The sequence below is a fragment of the Sus scrofa genome, chromosome X (genome assembly GCF_000003025.6).
Source record: "Sus scrofa isolate TJ Tabasco breed Duroc chromosome X, Sscrofa11.1, whole genome shotgun sequence".
Classification (NCBI taxonomy): Eukaryota; Metazoa; Chordata; class Mammalia; order Artiodactyla; family Suidae; genus Sus; species Sus scrofa.
The window spans coordinates 21,222,179-21,240,853 of NC_010461.5; the positions used below are offsets into that span (position 1 = coordinate 21,222,179).

Consider the following 18,675-nt stretch of genomic DNA (forward strand, 5'->3'; position numbering starts at 1 on the left):
TGTATGAAGAAGAGAGGATTCCTATAAAAAGTGTTTTTCAACAGCTAAACTTCCATATCACCAGTCCCTAAAGGTCCTGGTTGTATAAGACAGGTGTGAATTTCAGCATCGGTGCCACCTGTGTGAATGTGAGCATCTTGATGGTGGAGACCTAGTGCCTTTTGTTTACTCTTAGATCAGCAGTACTTATCACGACCCTAGTACAATCTGCTTAATAAATGTTTGTTGAATGAATAAAGGAATTAATGGATGGATATCTGTCTAGGTGTAATAAATACGTCATATCCTTTGTGTTCTTTGTGTCTCTAAAGGTCACTTTGAGGAGCCCATTGTGTTCCTAGACATTATCTCTGTAGGAAACTTCTGCACATGAGCAGCTCTGATGCACTGGTGTGGTTTGCACTGCCCAGCTCTTAGCAACCTTATGTTCAAGGTGACAGTGAAAGGCACCTCATCTCCCTCCTGTCATCACAGGTATGCCGTTTATTTCACATTCCAGCTCCGCTCTGTTCTGGTCTGCAGCTGCGAGCCAGCATGGCTGACTCTGGGTCCCAACCAGAGATGGGGACCCACTGGTCTCTAAGGGGAGGTCAGATGAGCCTTTTTCAGTTGGTGTGAGGGCTTTCTCTGCCTGTATTAAAGACCTAGCTGTGCAGGTTCAAAGCAGCATAAGACAAAACTACTCCCCAGAGAGTTCAGTGAGCAAACCAAGCCACTGGGTTTGAGCAGCCACACAGTAAGCACTCATGAGATCCGAGTTCAAGTATAGTAGAGAATCTGCCCAACACTTCCTGAGATGATCTGTCAGTGCTGAAGGCCCTCCTGATGTCTTGTGAGATGAACTTGCTGGGTGGGCAAGAAGGAATGGCCAGTCTAGTGAGTAGCCTTGAGAGAACCTGCATCATTTAAACTCCACCAGCCCTCTCAAAGATGTTGATCACAAGAAAGTGTAATAGTGTGAGCCTCAGTAACTGCAGGTAACACACTTTCTGGTGATGGTGCAAATGCTGTCACCAACAATGATGGTATGTTAACAGCTGCAAATACTACTGTTCCCTGGATGAATGGAAATTTGGAAGAAAACACAAGTTAGGGAGTGACTACTTGGATAATTTGATGAGTGGATGAATTTTTTCTTTGATAAAGCAACTGTTTTAAATCACATGATACTCCTTACGCATTTAAGGGGGGCGGGATTGCATGAGACATTTCAGTGACGCTCTAATACTCTAAAGAGTGGTGTACTCACATCATTCCCTGGATTTTTGTCTCGCAAAAGGTCAGAGAGGGTCCTGAATTTTTAGGTCAGAAACACTGCTGGCGATTAGTTCTCACTTAACCTACTGATCTGTACTCAATCTTTGCTTCCAGCTTTCACACAAACAAACAAACAGAACAGGACCTTGCATTTTATGCAACACAAGCAGAAGATGAAGACTCTTTTTTTTCTTTTCTTTTTTTTCAAGAGCTTTTAGGTGAGCTTCCAATCATTTCTAATACCGTTTGAAAGCTTTTTAAAGAACAGCCTCTCTCCCAATAATTGACAGCCAGGACAACACCAGGGGGGAAAGGGGGTGGAGAGGGATTGAGGTGTAGATGTACTTGACTGAGCGCGCCTCTACATTATGTTGTCAAAAAATTATAGCAGCACCATTTTAAATGCTTTTCCTCCTGTAATGTTCTTTCCTTCAGTCCTAAGGTCTTCACTTTGTTTTGTGTGATCCACCTACAAGGTGAGGTTATGTTGTGTTTTGGGGGTTGCTTCTTACATTGTTAAATGGAGATCCCACCACTCTCAGGAGGAGAGTATTGGCTGCTAGTGTTAGAGACAGTCTGTGGATTCCTGTTAACAATTTGCTGGCTTTCAGGAACTGTACTGAGTTGTTATTATGTGCTTATGAAGGAGTCCTGATTTGAAGTCTCCAAGAGTGCTTTTCTTGGAAGATTCACTTGGAAAACCCAGGGAAGCAGGAGAAATGGGTAAACTAAGGCAGGAGGGGCTTCAGAACTCACTGCATTTAGTGACTGACAGTAGCTGAGAAGGCAAGGCACTTCTTGGTCCAAAATGAGCAAGCACCCTCATGGGGTGATTTTGAAAAGAAGCCATTTCCAGCCTCAGTAAGTGAGCGAAAGTGTTGCCATCAGGTGGTCCTTGAAGTCAAGGCATCAGAAACAGGAAGCACCTAAGAGAGTCAGCCTGCTACTACCTGATTTTTCACATTCTTAGACTCCAAAATGCAGCTTCTTGTAAGGACTCATGAGAATCCTGTGGACTTAATGTCAACCTCAGTGGCTCTCTGGTTAGGGTTTTCTGCATTTGCCCATTTATCATCTGTCCATCCATTCATTCATGAAACACTGAACACCTACTATGTGTTAGGCTTTGTCCTAGGTACAAATTTAGCTGCTCAAGGGTATCACACATTTGATGTTACCAACATATTTAGGACTTGTAGTTTTGGTTAATCCCTTAATGCCTCTTGTGAATCCTTTGATGTGTTGGTCTATTCTTCTCTTAGTTATTCCAACTCTTATTCACTCTCAGATCTATTTCACTGTCACTGGCCTCTGGCTTCCAGGTAGACTCAGCCTGTGGGGAGCACTAGTGGAGGGTGGGAAGAGGAGGGAAGCCAAGGTATTTCTCCCTTTCTTTCCCTTTTTCATACATTGTCTCTGGTGGGGTCTATGTCTTCTTTTTGGCTTCCTCACAGAGTAACTGTGGTATCAGTTATTATTGGGCAACCCCATATTGCTCCACCTTCAGCTGGGGTGACCCTAGATTTAGGCTAAGGTGATATCACTCTTCTCATTGTCTTGCAGTCCTAGTGATGACTGTGGCTTCTTGCTGTTGGCAATCTCTGGAATGGCTTGTCATTCTCTGTTTGGCTTCTCAGGTTTTCTGTTACCACTTCACTGTATTATGTTCCCTGTTTGAAATACCTGGTGCTATGGACTGAATTGTGTTCACCTCCCTGCCCCCACATTCATTTGTTGAAGCCTGAGCCCTACTGTGATGGTATTTGGTGATGGAGCCTGTGGGAGGTATTTGGTTTAGATGAGGTCATGAGGGTGGGGTCCTCATGGTGGAATCAGTGCCCTTATAAGAAGAGACACCAGAGAGTCTGACCTCTCCTTCTCTGTCATGTGAAGACACGGCGAGAAGGAGACCATCCATCTGCAAGCCAGGAAGAGAGTTCTACCGGAACGTGTCTATGCAGGCACCTCGGCTTTTCAGATACTGTGAGAAGATAAGTTTCTGTTGTTTAAGCCATCCCGTCTATGGTATTTTGTAATGGTAGCTCAAGCTGACAAACATACTTGGAGTGGCTTCTCCTTTCCTGGTTAGGCCCTGCCTGATACAGTCATCATTAATTTTTAGTTCTTATCTACTTTACTTATTTTATGTTATTTAACTTTGTTGAATGCTATTTTTAACCTTGTGAAACTCTCTGGTCTTTGTCACTCTCGAGTCTTCCCTTACCCCCAGATTCCAGTTCATTTTCAGTTTCCCTCTGGCTTCTCCTCCTTCATCTTCTCTTCACTGTTGTCTGTTTTTTTTTTTTTTTTCTTTTTCTTTTTAGGGGCACATCCACAGTGTGGAAGTTCCCAGGCTAGGGGTTGAATCAGAGCTACGGCTTCTGGCCTACGCCACAGCCGCAGCAACACCAGATCCGAGCCACGTCTGTGACCTGTATCACAGCTCATGGCAATGCCAGATCCCGAACCCACTGAACAAGGCCAGGAATTGAACCCACTTCCTCATGGATACTAGTCGGGTTCATTATTACTAAACCACAATGGGAACTCCTGTTGTCTGGGTTTTAACTTTCTTCTTTTACGTGTTCTCCTTGGGCCACCTCATCAGCTGTTAATAGTGATTCTCCAGTCCAAGCTTCAGTTCTGGTCTCTCTTCCTGAGTTCTAGACCTGTGCATCCAACTGCCTCCTAGATAGCTCAACCTGGATGTCAAGATTCAGTGTATCCAAAATGCTCACTAACCTGTTCCCCAAACCTTCATTCTCAGTGTTTTCTTTCCTGGCATTTAAACCTGACAAAAGCCAGGAGTCCATAAGTTGTATGTGGTTCGCCACCCCAATCATGTTCTGATGGGTCTTCTGACTCCCACAGTTGTCTTTCTCCTGTTTTACATTGCCACTGCTAATGGTTTAGTTCAAGTATGCATTTTTCCCTTGCCTTTACTATGAAACTATTCTCTTTTTTGTTCTGTTTTCCATCATGCCCCACTTCTCCATCCATGTTCTGTATTGCCACCAGAGTGACTTTTCTTTGAAACAAATCTGATCATGTTCGTTCGTTCATTCGTTTGTTCTTTCTTTCTTTCTCTTTCTTTTTCTTTCTTTCTCTCTCTCTTTCTTTCTTTCTTTCTTTCTTTCTTTTTGTCTTTTGTCTTTTTAGGGCTGCACCTGTGGCATATGGAAGTTTGGGTCGAATTGGAGCTGTAGCTGCTGGCCTACACCAGAGCCACAGCAACATGGGCTCCAAGCCAACTCTGTGACCTACACCATAGCTCACAGCAATGCCGGATCCTTAACCCACTGAGCAAGACCAGGGATTGAACCTGGATCAAACCTAGCGTCCTAATGGATGCTAGTCAGATTCGTTTCTGCTGAGCCATGATGGGAACTCCTGATCATGTTATTTCTTTGTATAAAACCATTTAAAGGCTTCCCGCTGCCTTGCAAATAAATTCGGGAATGGCAAAGTTTTCTACTGCCAATATTTTTTTGGTTACTGGAAATAGAAGTATCTCCCCACCACCTTCTTTAACAGTTTGAGCTTGGAGGAGGCCCTCTTCATGCTTTCAGGAATTGCGGCTTCTCCCATCTTGGAACTACCCTCACCTAGACCCTTGAAGTCCTCTCTGTTGAGCCTGGTGTTAGATGGGGAGAGAGCATGACAGCTGAGTGTCAGAGGGTTGGGCCACGTTTGGAGGTGGTACACGTTGCTTCTGCTTACATTCTGAACTCAGTCACATGACAACATCCACCAGGAGGCTGCAAGGGAGGCTTCTAAATGTAATCTGGCCATGTTCCCCCAAAGAAGAGGAATGCTAGCAGTTTCTGAAACAGTGAGCAGAAGGGAAATGATCTTTGCCACCTCATCCTTCCAGAACTGGTTCAGGAGTCTCTCCCCACCTTTCTAGCCTAAGCCAGGCACACTCTGTCCTGTCACCCTAGTGTAGCCTACTCACCTCGATTGTGGCACCTGTCATGCTATGTTTCACTTGGTTCTTTACATGAGTGGTAGTGGGACACTCAGTGACTTGAAAACAAGGACAGTGTCTTACTCGTCATGGTGTCCCTGGCACCTAACTCAGTGCCTGGACCAGAGTCAATGTACAATAACAATACTTAGGTTAATTATTGAATGAACTTACTGTAATTTTTAAAAAAATATTTTTAATTTACTTCAGTGGTAGATATTTTTCCAAATGAAGACATTTTGCTAATTTCCATCAAGTCTCTGTTTATTTTGTTCTCATATCACTATCTCTCTCAGGGCCTCATAGTGCATCCAAAGACTATAATTCTCCCCACCCCAGGTCACTGGATAAGTAGGTTGTAGGGCTAAAGGGCAAACACAAACACATTTTCTCATTCAGCAAGGAAGCAGCCATTAGAAAAGGCAGCAGTTGTCAGTTGAGAAGGGAAAGCCCTGGCTTTAAAGAAGGCATCTGCACAGGCATGGCTGTGAGTGGAGAGTGACAACCGCTGGGTCAGGCCCTATCTGTGCTTGGTTCATGCATCCTGCAGGGGCCACCACAAGGCCACTGAGGGTGGCTGCTGGAGGAGACACTCAGTGATTCTGCCTGGGCCATAAGTACTCTGGGTACTTTGTAAGAGTCGTTCATCTAGTGCTCTTCAAAGCACCTTCTCTTGTACTGTCAGGCAGGATCATGGAGCTTAATGTGGAAAATTAGATTGTTCTTGAATTGCTCAGTGTGTGAAATCTTTTCCCTGCCGGCAGGTTGGATGTATGTCTGGAAAGTATCTTCATAAAATGTTTGCCTTTTTAAAACTTTGGCCATTTAGCCTGATGGACACTTAAAGGCACAGAGGAACTTTTGCAATCACTTGGTCCAATGATGTTCAAGTCCTGATGCCCATGATTCTGCAGAGGTGCATTAAGGGGCTTGGGGCCAGGGCGGAAGGAAGGGAAGGGATGGTGGTGGTTGATGAGTCTGGCCACACATAGTCACAGCAGCTGCCTTTTCATCACTGGCAGCTCTTTTTGAGAAAAAAAAAAGTTTCATTGCTAAAAATACATGAAAACCTATGGATCTTGTAATCCCTTCTTTTATGGATAAAGAAACTGAGGATGAACAGGTTAAAGTCACCTCGCTAGTTCATGGTGAAGGGTGTGATGGACGCTGATTCTCTGTTCCCCCAACCAGTGACTTTTCATGCAGGCACAGTGATTCTTTAACTGACATTTAGAAGCAAATTGATTTATTTTAGGATGACTATATTACACATTTGTGCACAGCATATTCTTATTGCAGATCATAGGCACAGCTCTTCTAGAAAAAAGTTGTCCCCAGTGCTGAGCAGAATTTAAGTCTTTAGGAGCCGTGAGCAGAAACTTTAATTGGCTTTGAAAGGCCCCCTCAAATGTCCCTTAGAAACTGCATCCAACACTAAATTATGAAATTTAAAAAAGATAACGATTATAGAAGAACTTTATGAAGCTGTGCTGCTGCTCTCGCTCTCCCATCCTGGAGAGCTTGGCTGTGGTCAGCATGTGCCCATTAGCTGCCCTCAGAAGTAAATGAAGAAGAAGCAAGTTTACAGATTCCAGGGACTGAAGGGTGGGACTCTGTCCGTTTTGTTGCTGGTGGAGGGTCAGTGCTCCCTTCAGTAATTAGCCATGGGGTAGCCACAGCCCACTTCTTCTCAGAACTCCCCCTGCCCCCCAACTCCTGCTGCCTTTTTGCCTGCACCCCACCCCCATTTTCCACGTCTTCCATGAAGGGAATTTTAAGTACATTAAGCAGTGGTTTTGGAAGGTAAGAATAAATATGATTTCATCTTTAATCAGTGAATTTATGATTTTTTTATGAAAGAGCTGAATGAGAAGCAAGGGACAATGTTTTTCAGCTGAAAACAGATGTAGCAGGACTCTTGTAAAACTCACAGGCGGTTTTTTTGGCTCTCTTGTTTTTCATCCTGAAAGGAGATGATGCTGATATGTTAAAAGAGTTCCTATCTACCACGAAATAGTTTTAGGGTTTTTTGGACAGCGGCACTCTGCTAGGATAAAGGGTAAAGATAACAGGTCACGCAAATTCGCCTACAACAGTGTAATGTCCTTCTCAAGTGGTCACTTTGAAATTCTAAATCTCCACAGAGCTTTACTTCAGTCTGCTCAGGATAATGATGACAGTGTGGCCTCTGAGGTCTGATGGACATGGATGCAAATTCTGGCTCATAAATGCTGGCACTGAAGGTTATTTAACTTTGTTGAGCTACCTCAGTTTTATCAATTGTGAAATAGAAGAATACCTTCCTCACAGCCTTGTTTTAGAGATTAAGTTGATAATATATATATAGTTAAGGGCCGCACCCATGGCATATGGACATTCCCAGGCTAGGGGTGAACATGGAGCAGTGCCTGCACCTACACCACAGTTCTCAGCAACACTGGCTCCTTAACCCACTGGGCGAGGCCAGGGATTGAACCTGCGTCCTCATGGAATCCTAGTCAGATTAATTTCTGTTGAGCCATGATGGGAACTCCAAATTGATAATATTTGCAAAAGATTGAGAACACTGCTTGGCGTATTGTAGCTGTTTAATAACTAGGAGTCTCCCTTTCAAACTGCTTAAACAGAAGTAAGTTGAGGTCAGGTTATTTAAATGGATGTATGGTATATAAGGCCTATGTTAAATAAGCTACATTATATATGAAAATAAGACCCACTAGACCTAGATATGGGCATTTCGTTCATATCTACTCAAGTATTAAGACCCTGTGTGTAGCATCTTTATTTTGGCTCCTTCTCATAGGATAAAATGAATTAGGAACTGAAAATGCAAAACAAACAAAAAAAAATTAAAAAAGAAGTAACAGTTGACCTGGACAAAGAAAACTGAATAATTTTGCTTGAGAAAGAGCCAGTAAATACTGGGTATGAGGATTGTGGTTGGGGAGTGGGGGAGGGGAGGGGAACTGTCCCAGAGAGCAGGTGGCCAATCATCACTGTCACCAAAAACTGTGTGGTGCTGACTGAAGAGTCAACACAAGAAAATGACCTCGTAGGATGCATTTTTGTTGAAGGCTGTCATGTTAGGTTGAACCACGTGAAAGTACCATTTTTGAAGGCCAGGATTGCTCAAATATTGACACTTTCCAATGATTCAACTTACCATTTTGTCCTTTAGGAAGACAGACATTGGAACGAGTTGCTGCAGGGAGGCTGTGAGGTTTTTTCTCCTGAAAATATTTGATAAGAGACTTAACAATTAATTGTCCTGGATGATTTAGACATTTGAGTTTCCTGAAAGCAGGGGGCAGGCAAGAAAATCTGTGAAGATTAATCTATCCGTTTCTTTCCTTGAGGAGAACAACTCTGTTTTCCTTGGATACTAATGGAAACTGTGGGTAGAGTCTGGGCCTTTATGGGAAAAAATCCATGACTATTTTCTTCTTCCATTGTTGTAGGGACATTTCTCTACACAGGGTTTCTCAACCTTGGCACTCATGCCATTGGGGTGAGGTACTTCTTTGCTGTGGGGGCTGTCTTGTGCATTGTATGATGCTTAGCAGCATCACTGGCCTTGACCCACTGGATGCGAGTAGCGCCCCCTACTGCATTGTGAAAACCACGGGTGTCTTCAAACATTGCCACATGTCCTCTGGGGTTCCAAATTGTTCCTAGTTGAGAACCACTACTCTAGATAGCAGTCCCCAACTTGAAGACTTGTCTACTCAGATCCTGGCAATATAAGACCTGACACTCCACCTGCTCTCTCTCCCTTTCCTGCCCCTACATCCAGCCTTGAGTGCTCTTGGCCAGTTTCCTTGAGGTAACATGCTTAGAGATTCTGAAATGCTTAAGGGTTCTTCTGGCCTTTTAAAGGAATGCTTGATTGAGCTGTATAGAAAACTCAAATTTCCAGTGGGGAATCTGGTTATCATCATCAATTGTCATTGTTATCTGTGATATATTACATTCTGAGGCTCTGTGACCAGGCATTATTGCTCATTCTTCCTGATCATCTGTGTAACATGAACCTGCCCAGTCAGGTTACCACTGTGCCATTTAGTGGCCTAGCAGTCTCCCGTAGGTGGATCCCCAGAGGTCTCACACACATGCTTAGAACTGGAGGACAGTCTGGCTCTAAGTTGCATAGAGGTACACAGGATCTGTGACGCTCTTGGACAATTTAAACCTTTAAGGTTTCTCTCTGGAGGCTTGTTCTTTCCTGAGTGTTCCCTCTCACCCCCTGACCTGAGTGGACTCAGGTTATGTAGACAGTTGATTCCATGGCTCGGCCCTGAGGAGGAGAGGGTGGTATGTGGGTGAAAGCCCTTTTTGTTGTCCCTTGCAGCTGGAGTTGACTTAGTGCTTCCTTTTTTCCCCCCCACTGAGCTACCTAGACCTGGTGGGGGCTCTGTCTGTGTGTGCTGTGGCCTCAGTGAGGTCTGGCGGGGGGGCAAATATGGGGCCACGACCCTGTGGTGGCTGCTGCCACTGCAGTAGAAGAAAACACAGAACAGCACAAATTGGCAAAACATTGTAAATCAACTATACTTTAATAAAAAATGTGTCACACATCAAAAAAAAAAAAAAAAAAGCACAACCTGTCCTCCTCACTGGCTCCCAGGGGCACCCCATAACTGAGGGAGGAAAAGGAAATCTTACTTGTACAAAGCCAGCTCAGAGGGTAAGGAGTGGATGGGTGAAAAAGGGCTGGCTCCTGATTATTTTTCTGTGCTGCTAAAATAAAAGCAATTTCCCTGCCCTGTGCAAAAGCACAGAAGTGTGTGTTGACAGCTGAGAATGTATGTGTGAGTCGTCTGAAGGCAGCAGAACACCGTGTCAGAAAGAGTCTAACCCTCTTTCCGAGGTCACTTAGGTCGAATTTTTTTTTTTTTTTTGTCTATTTTGGCTGCACCCTTGGCATTCAGAATTTACCGGGCCAAGGATTGAATCTGAACCATAGCTATGACCTCCACCACAGCTACTGCAATGTGGGATTCTTAATTCACTATGCCACAGTGGAAACACCTTATTTAGCCTTCTTGAATTGCCCTCTGACACTGCCTCACCTTTTACATCAGAGATTCAGAGCCCTTGCTTCACATCCAAGTCACCTGGAGAGCTAGTAAATAATTTGGATGCCTGGTCGCCAACTCACACTAATGAAATCCACCTCTGATAATGGGCCAGCTTGGGCATCGGTAGTTTCAAAGTTCCTCGGCTGATTTTAGTGTGCAGGCAGGATTAGGACCATTAGGATTTTTTTTTTTTTAAAAGCCATCCCCACAAGATTCCTTCATTTCTTTAGGTCAGTGGTTCTCGTACTTGAGTGTGCATCAGAATCCCCTAAAGGGCTTCCTAAGACAGGTTGCTGGGTACCATACTGAGTTTCTATTCAGCAGGACTAGGGTGAGGCCAGAGAATGTGCATCTCTAACAAGCTCCCAGGTGGTGCTGATGATGCTAGTTATGGGACCACACTTTGAGAACCACTGCTCTAAGGCACCATCCCTGTCCTTGCCTTTTATTGCTACTACATTTTCAATAAACCCTTTCCTTTTGATTGTAATTCATCTATCCAGCCATCCATCTATCCATCTGTCTATATATAGACAATTCCCAGGCACCTGATATATCCTGGGGGCGGTCTTCTTGTGTTTTCTTCCCATTCACCCTCTTTTCAATCCAAACACCATGACAATAGCTGCTTTGGTTTTTTCATTACTATTCCTAATTTAGTCTTTGCCCTTGGACTGTGATTTTTTTTTTTTTTTTTGGTCTTTCTTTTTTGGCTTTTCCAGGGCTGCTTCTGGCGGTATGTGGAGGTTCCCAGGCTAGGGGTCCAATTGGAGCTATAGCCGCCAGCCCACGCCAGAGCCACAGCAACATGGGATCCGAGCCAAGTCTGCAACTTACACCACAGCTCACGGCATCGCCAGATCCTCAACCCACTGAGCAAGGCCAGGAATCGAACCCGCAACCTCATGGTTCCTAGTCGGACTCGTTAACCACTGGGCCACGACGGGAACTCCGGAGTGTGATGTTTGACATTGGCATGCATTTCAATTTGGCACTCATAAGTTACCTACTGAGTTTAGGGTTTTCTTATTTCTTCTGAGGCATATTTATGTGCCTCAGAAGGTTTATACAGGTCTTTGCACTTAGGGGCAGTACATGTGGAAAAAGGTAGATATAGAATGATGGTCTATAGCCACCCCAAAATGCTGGGGTGGGGAAAACCTTCCTGAATACACATTAGTTCTCTCTTCTGGAGCCTTTGCCCTTGGATATGGAAACGTAGATGAGGGTTGCTGAGAGTGAAAGCACTTGTTCTATTCTGTGGTCATTTGATTTCTCTGTTTACTGATTCTTGTGGGTTAAGTCTTAGTGGAAGACTTCTATTCCATGGTTGATTTTTCATGACCGTATTAGTTCTCTGTTCTGTGGAAAAAAATTACCATAAACTTAGAGGCTTAAAATGTCATTTATTATTTTAACAGTTTCTTTAAGTCAGAAGTCTGGGCACAGATTGGTAGAGTTCTTTGCCCTGGGTCTCATAAGCCTGAAATCAAGATGTCAGCCAGGCTGAGTTCTCATCTGGAGGCTCCACTAGGGAATAGTCCACTTCTAAGCATGGTCATTGGCAGAATTCATTTCCTTGAGACTGTAGAATTCACAGAAGTTTGCTTCTTCAAAGTCAGCGAGAGAGGGAGAGGGAGAGGCTTTGCTGCTTCAAGTCTCTGACCTCTAGACTCTCTTTTAAACAGATCACCAGATTAGGTCCATTCTACTCTGGATAATCTCCCTTTTAATTAATATAAAGTTAACTGATTAGGGACTTTGATTACTTGTGGAAAATACTCTACCCATGCAATATTCTTTTGGTTAGATGCAAGTCATAGGTCCCATTTACATTTAAGATGAGAGGATCTTTAAAAGGTGTAGGTCATTGGGGGTACATCTTAGAATTTTGCCTGCCACGATGATTATAGCAAAATGCACGTCCAAAGCTGCAGAATTCCATAGGTACTTCAGAACTATAACTCTGAGGCTATATAACTGCATTCAAATAAATGTTTTATGGATAAAGCTTCTGGAGCATAGTATGGAAGGCAGTATCTAGTCCTTGGATAGCAGATCTATAAGCCACAGAAAGTAATTTGGCAAGGGCAACATTTTTCCCTTCTTTGGTAAAATAGACTCGATTTATTCTTTTATGCTGCATACCATTTTTTATTTCTACTACATTTTCTAAATAAACCAAATATAAGTTATTCTTGTCACCAAAGACACAAAAAAGTAAGCCAACCTTACTCATTTACTCCAAAATAAATGGAGTCTTTAATCGGAAATAACAAAGACGAAAGTCATCATAAATCACATGTCTTTGGATATGTATAACCAGCAGGGTGAGCTATTATATTAAAAAACCAGCCCACAAATCCCAATCAAGAGGACATGCAAGAGTATCCTTACCTAAACCAACTGGAGAAGCAGTGGTGGCCCTGGAATTTTGCCATTCTGTACCAGCCTGTGTGTCTCCTACCTCATTCTAGACGCCAGAGTGATCTGACCAATGTGAAGTGTGATGGCCTTTCATACTGTTGGCACTGGAGAAGTTATCAAGAGAGCTGAGTAAGAATCAAGTGTTGACAGGGATAACAGAGTGGTGAGGAAGGACCAGCAGGCCAGTCATTTCAAATTACCTCTCTCCTGGACTTAGTAGTATTTTGCTTTTATTGTGCAATTTAAACTGAGTCATAATAGCCCAAGTCCTATTGTGCCACACAAGTCAGTAATATGGGCTACATTTAGTAATGTTCCACATGAGTCTCTGAACAAAATGCTGTTCTGAATGCTATTAGAAAAAGTAGGAAGATCTGTAGTGCAAGATGTTGTCCTAAAACACACTTAAGATAGATTCTGATGCTTAGGTAAAGGGAGATAATTTTAATGAAATCCTGTCAAAGGACATCAGAGTCTTAGGAACAGATATGCTTTACTTTAAGAAAACTTGATGAACATTCAGTCTAATGATTATTTATTAATGTTATCAAAGAATCCTTTGTTGTTCAAAAGGAATCACTCAAGGGTTCCTTTAAATAGTGCCTTTAAATGTTTGTTTATAAACTATCAACTACTTGACAGAAGCAGGGAAACTTAAACTGTTGGGAGCCACTGCCAGTTGAAGATTAATCCAAAATGTAGATAAAGCCACTCTCTGATTATAATGTAAGTCAATGAGAAGATATAATTAAATTTATAAAAATTTAATCACCACAGAACTCTTCAGGAGCATATCTTTTGCAAGAAAGGAGGTAACACCTGTGGGGTGTCTCTGTCTACCGGGTCTGCAGATCCATCTAAAAGTCATCATCCCACAAATCTCTTCTCAGCCCACGCAGTTCTCATGAGCCTTGTTTGCATTTGCCAGTACTTCACTGCTTTGCATTTTGCTTTCCTCACAGTGCCTGGCAGATCGCCTGGATCACACACAGCAGGCTTCTTTGTAGGCATTTGCTGATTTGATGTAAGATGTTTCCTCAACAGTAGGCCAACATATGGACATCACGCATGTGGTTTGTGTAGGGTTGTGATAAGTCCTGCTATGACTGTTTTCAAAGCAATGATCAGGATTTACACTTCTGGGCTAAAGGAACATAAACATTGACCTGAACTTAATAAATTCAAAGTTCTCCTCTCAAAGACGGTTCCCACAGTCCTTCAACTCAAGTGAAGTAGAAAGGAAGGCAGATTCTTCTATTTATTATTTTTAACTCGTTTATTTTTGCGTTTAACTGGAAAAACAGACAAAGAAAACTGGATAAAACCAATAGAAAACTCAATGAATTTTTCTAAGGTCAACACCTTCTTAAATGACACCAAAGTCAAGAAACAGAGTATTACCCATCACCTAAGAGGCCTCAAGGCCAACCAGATGGGCCAACCAGTCCCATCTCAATCTCAACCACCTACCTTTCTCCATTATTGGACTTTACATGGTAATTTCTAACTTTTCTTTATACTTTTATCACACAAATATGCCTCATTAGAACCTATAGTTTAGTTTTTTTTGTGTGTGTGTTTTAAAGAAATGTATCTTTTAAGCCTCTTTTGATTGAAAGGATCTCCCCTCCACCTCTGCTTTTCCCAGGAAATTTATTCATTAGAGAATCTGGGTCATTAGGTCTGTGAAGTTTCCCATAGTCTGTAATTTGCTGATTGCATCCATATGGTTTAATTTGACATGTTCTTCTGTCCTCTTGTTTTAACCTGTGGAATGGTAGTTGCATCTAAAGCAGTGGTTTTTAATGGGGAGTGATTCTGCTCTTCCTGCCTGGGGACTTTTGGCAGTGTTTAGAGACTTTTATTTTTTTAATTTTTTCCCACTGTACAGCAAGGGGATCAAGTTATCCTTACATGTATACATTTTTCCCCCCACCCTTTGTTCTGTTGCAATATGAGTATCTAGACAAAGTTCTCAATGCTACTCAGCAGGATCTCCTTGTAAATCTATTCTAAGTTGTGTCTGATAACCCCAAGCTCCTGATCCCTCCCACTCCCTCCCTCTCCCATCAGGCAGCCACAAGTCTTTTCTCCAAGTCCATGATTTTCTTTTCTGTGGAGATGTTCATTTGTGCTGGATATTAGATTCCAGTTATAAGCGATATCATATGGTATTTGTCTTTGTCTTTCTGGCTCATTTCACTCAGTATGAGATTCTCTAGTTCCATCCATGTTGCTGCAAATGGCATTATGCCATTCTTTTTTTATGGCTGAGTAGTATTCCATTGTGTATATATACCACACCTTCCGAATCCAATCATCTGTCGATGGACATTTGGGTTGTTTCCATGTCCTGGCTATTGTGAATAGTGCTGCAATGAACATGCGGGTGCATGTGTCTCTTTTAAGTAGAGTTTTGTTCGGATATATGCCCAAGAGTGGGATTGTGGGGTCATATGGAAGTTCTATGTGGAGATTTCTAAGGTATCTCCAAACTGTTCTCCATAGTGGCTGTACCAGTTGACATTCCCACCAACAGTGCAGGAGGGTTCCCACAGCCCCTCCAGCACTTGTTATCTGTGGACTTATGAATGATGGCCATTCTGACTGGGGTGAGGTGGTATCTATCTCATGGTAGTTTTGATTTGCATTTCTCTTATAATCAGTGATGTTGAGCATTTTTTCATGTATTTGCTGGCCATCTGTATATCTTCCTTGGAGAACAGTCTATTCAGGTCTTTTGCCCATTTTTACATTGGTTGATTGGCTTTTTTGCTGTTGAGTTGTATGTTTAGAGACTTTTTAAAAAAACTTTTATATTGGGGTGGGTGGTGCTACTGCATATCTTACAACACACAGGCCAGATCCCCACAGCAAGAAGTTATCTGGCTCCAAACACCATTTAGTGGTGAAGTTGAGAAATCCCAGTCTAGAGGTTTGTTCAGATTCAGGTTCATTTTTTTGTGTGTGTGGCAAAAACAGCAACAACAACAAAAGATGGTGTGATGTGTGATCTTTCATCACACCATCATAGCATAATGTCTGGATATCTGTATTTTTATGATAATAGAAACTTTTTTTTTTTTTTGGCTTTTTGCCTTTTCTAGGGCCGCACCCGTGGCATATGGAGTTTCCCAGGCTAGGGGTCCAATCGGAGCTGTAGCCGCCAGCCTACGCCAGAGCTACAGCAATGCTGGATCCGAGCCGCGTCTGCGACCTACACCACAGCTCAAGGCAACGCTGGATCCTTAACCCACTGAGCAAGGACAGGAACCGAACCCTCAACCCCATGGTTCCTAGTTGGATTCGTCAACCACCGAGCCATGATGGGAACTCCAAGATAATAGAAATTTTTGATGCTCAATGCTTAGACGAGTGGTTGCAAAATAGTGATGTTATATTTCTCTAAATTATCTTCCATTTATTAGTTTATTTCAATATAAGATACTTCCTTCTATCTCATTGGTTAACCATAGTAACAGTTCATATAAGAAAATCAGAATAGGAGTTCCCGTTGTGGCTCAGCGGAAATGAATCTGACTAGCATCCATGAGGATGCAGGTTTGATCCCTGGCCTTGCTCAGTGGGTTACGGATACAGTGTTGCTGTGAGCTATGATGTAGGTCACAGACGTGGCTCAGTTCTGGCTTTGCTGTGGCTCTGGTGTAGGCTGGCAGCTACAGCTCAGGTTCAACCTCTAGCCTGGGAACCTCCATATACCATAGGTGTGGCCCTAAAAAGATAAAAAAAAAAAAAAAAAAAAAAAAAAGAAAGAAAACCGGGATAAATACTTGAATCTTTCCCTTTATTTATTAGCTTTCAAGATAATGGTTTCCTGTCATTCTCCATAGACAACACAATTATTGTTATTAATAACATTATTATTAATATATTATCTGTATTTTGTGCAGATGCTCATACATGTAGGTCCTGTCATTGATGAATGTAGGCTAATGTATCAGTGCATTAGCCTCATCTTATATTGTTTCTTGGGAACATCTTGCCACCTAGTTTTTTATAGGTATTGTCCATGGGTTTTTGGCTTTGCTGAGTTTCTCTGTCTGATTTTATGGGGGAGGTTTGAGTAGAGCTAAGAAATATACAATTGTCAGGAGTTTCCTGGTGGCCTAGTGGTTAAGGATCTGGCATTATCATTGCTATGGTGTGAGTTTGGATCCATGGTCTGCATGCTGCTGGTGTTTTATATACATTGTACTATCTTCCCAGAATATGTTTATTCCATACCATATGATTGGGATTTAGGGACTTTTTAAAAATTGAGGTAACATTAATTTATAACATTGTATAAATTTCCTGTGTACAACATTATTTTATGTTAAGCCTTTGCTACACAAATAAGTATTTACTTCTGAAAGGAATCAATTAAGTGTCATGAGAAAAAGCACAAGCTTTGGAGATAGACTTGGGGGTCAAATCTTTACTCCTGTGTTCACTATATGTATGATGTTGGAAAAATTATTTAATCCATTTGAGCCTCATTTTTCTTTATTTTTTGTCGTCTTTTTATGTCTGCAACCATGGCACATGGAAGTTCCCAGGCTAGGGGTCAATCAACTCGGAGGTGCAGCTGCCAGCCACAGCAACAGGGGATCCAAGCCATGTCTGCGACCTATACTGCAGCTTATGGCAACACCAGATCCTTAACCCACCGAACGAGGCCAGGGATTGAACCTGCGTCCTCATGGGTCCTGGTTGAAGCCACAATGGGAACTCAAGAACCTCATATTCTGTATCATAAAGTAAGGATAATCAGTTCTGCCTTAATATGGTTTAAGTGAAGATAAAGTGAGATAATATCCATTACTTCATTAATTCAACAAATATTTTCTGTACTAGATACTGTTCTGTATCCTGGGTAAATATCAGTGAATAGACACAGTACTCTGTTCTTATTAAGTTTTCATTCTGGCAGGGGTAGACAGACAAATAAATAGCATATATAAAATAGTGTGTCTGACAGTAAGAACTGCTATAGAGAAAAAATAAAACAGTGCAGGGTGAAAGGGCATGCCAGAATTTTCTAAACATTTTAATAGATTAGTCAGGGAAGATTTTATTGAGAAGACGACACTTGAGTAAAGACCTTAAGAGGATGAAGAAGCAAACAATGCACATCTGGATAAAGAGCATTATAAGAAGAAGGAATAGCAAGTGCAAAGGCCCTGAGGTGGGAGGGTAAATATTGTTTTCAAAGAACAATAAGGAGGCTAATGTGATTCAAGCAGAGTGGGGGAAAATAATGGGAGCTAAAGTTAGAGAAGTATCCATAGGGAGGTTATTATAGGGTTTTGGCTTCTGAAAGGTCTTTGGCTTTTATTCTGAGTGAGGTAGGAGGTGATTGGAGGGTTTTAAGCAGAAGAATGACATGACTTGATTTGCTCTTTAGAAAGGGTCATTCTCAGAGTTCCCGTTGTGGCACAGTGGAAATGAATCTGACTGGGAACCATGGGGTTGCGGGTTCAATCCCTGGCCTCGCTGAATGGGTTAAGGACCCGGTATTGCCATGAGCTCTGGTGTAGGTTGCAGATGTGACTTGGATCTCACACTGCTGTGGCTGTGGTGTAGGCCGGCAGCAGTAGCTCTGATAGGACCCCTATCCTGGGGATCTCCATATGCCGCAGGTGTGACCCTAAAAAGACAAAAGACAAAAGACAAAAAAAAAAAAAAGGTCCTTCTTAGCTGCTGTGTTGAGAATAGACTGTAGTGGGGCAAGGGCAGTATCAAGGAAACTAGGCAAGAGATAATGGGCGCTTGTGTTATGAAGTTGTGGGAAGTGGTCAGATGCAGAGCAGTCATATTTAGGGGTAGAGCCAAGGAGATTTACTGATGGATTGTGTATAAGAGACTAGAGAGGAGAGGATTCAAGAATGACTCCAAGTTTTTTGATATGGGCAATTGGGTTGATGGACCTGTTATTTACTAAGA

General features: G+C 42.5%; 1 long non-coding RNA gene across 1 annotated transcript in view; it reads left to right on the forward strand.

The window, feature by feature from the left end:
• LOC110257768 overlaps positions 317-18,675 on the forward strand; it is a 160,461-nt gene continuing 142,102 nt past the window's right edge. Inside the window, exon 1 of the long non-coding RNA XR_002340734.1 lies at positions 317-474. This is a non-coding gene — a long non-coding RNA (uncharacterized LOC110257768). The remainder of the gene's footprint in view (positions 475-18,675) is intronic.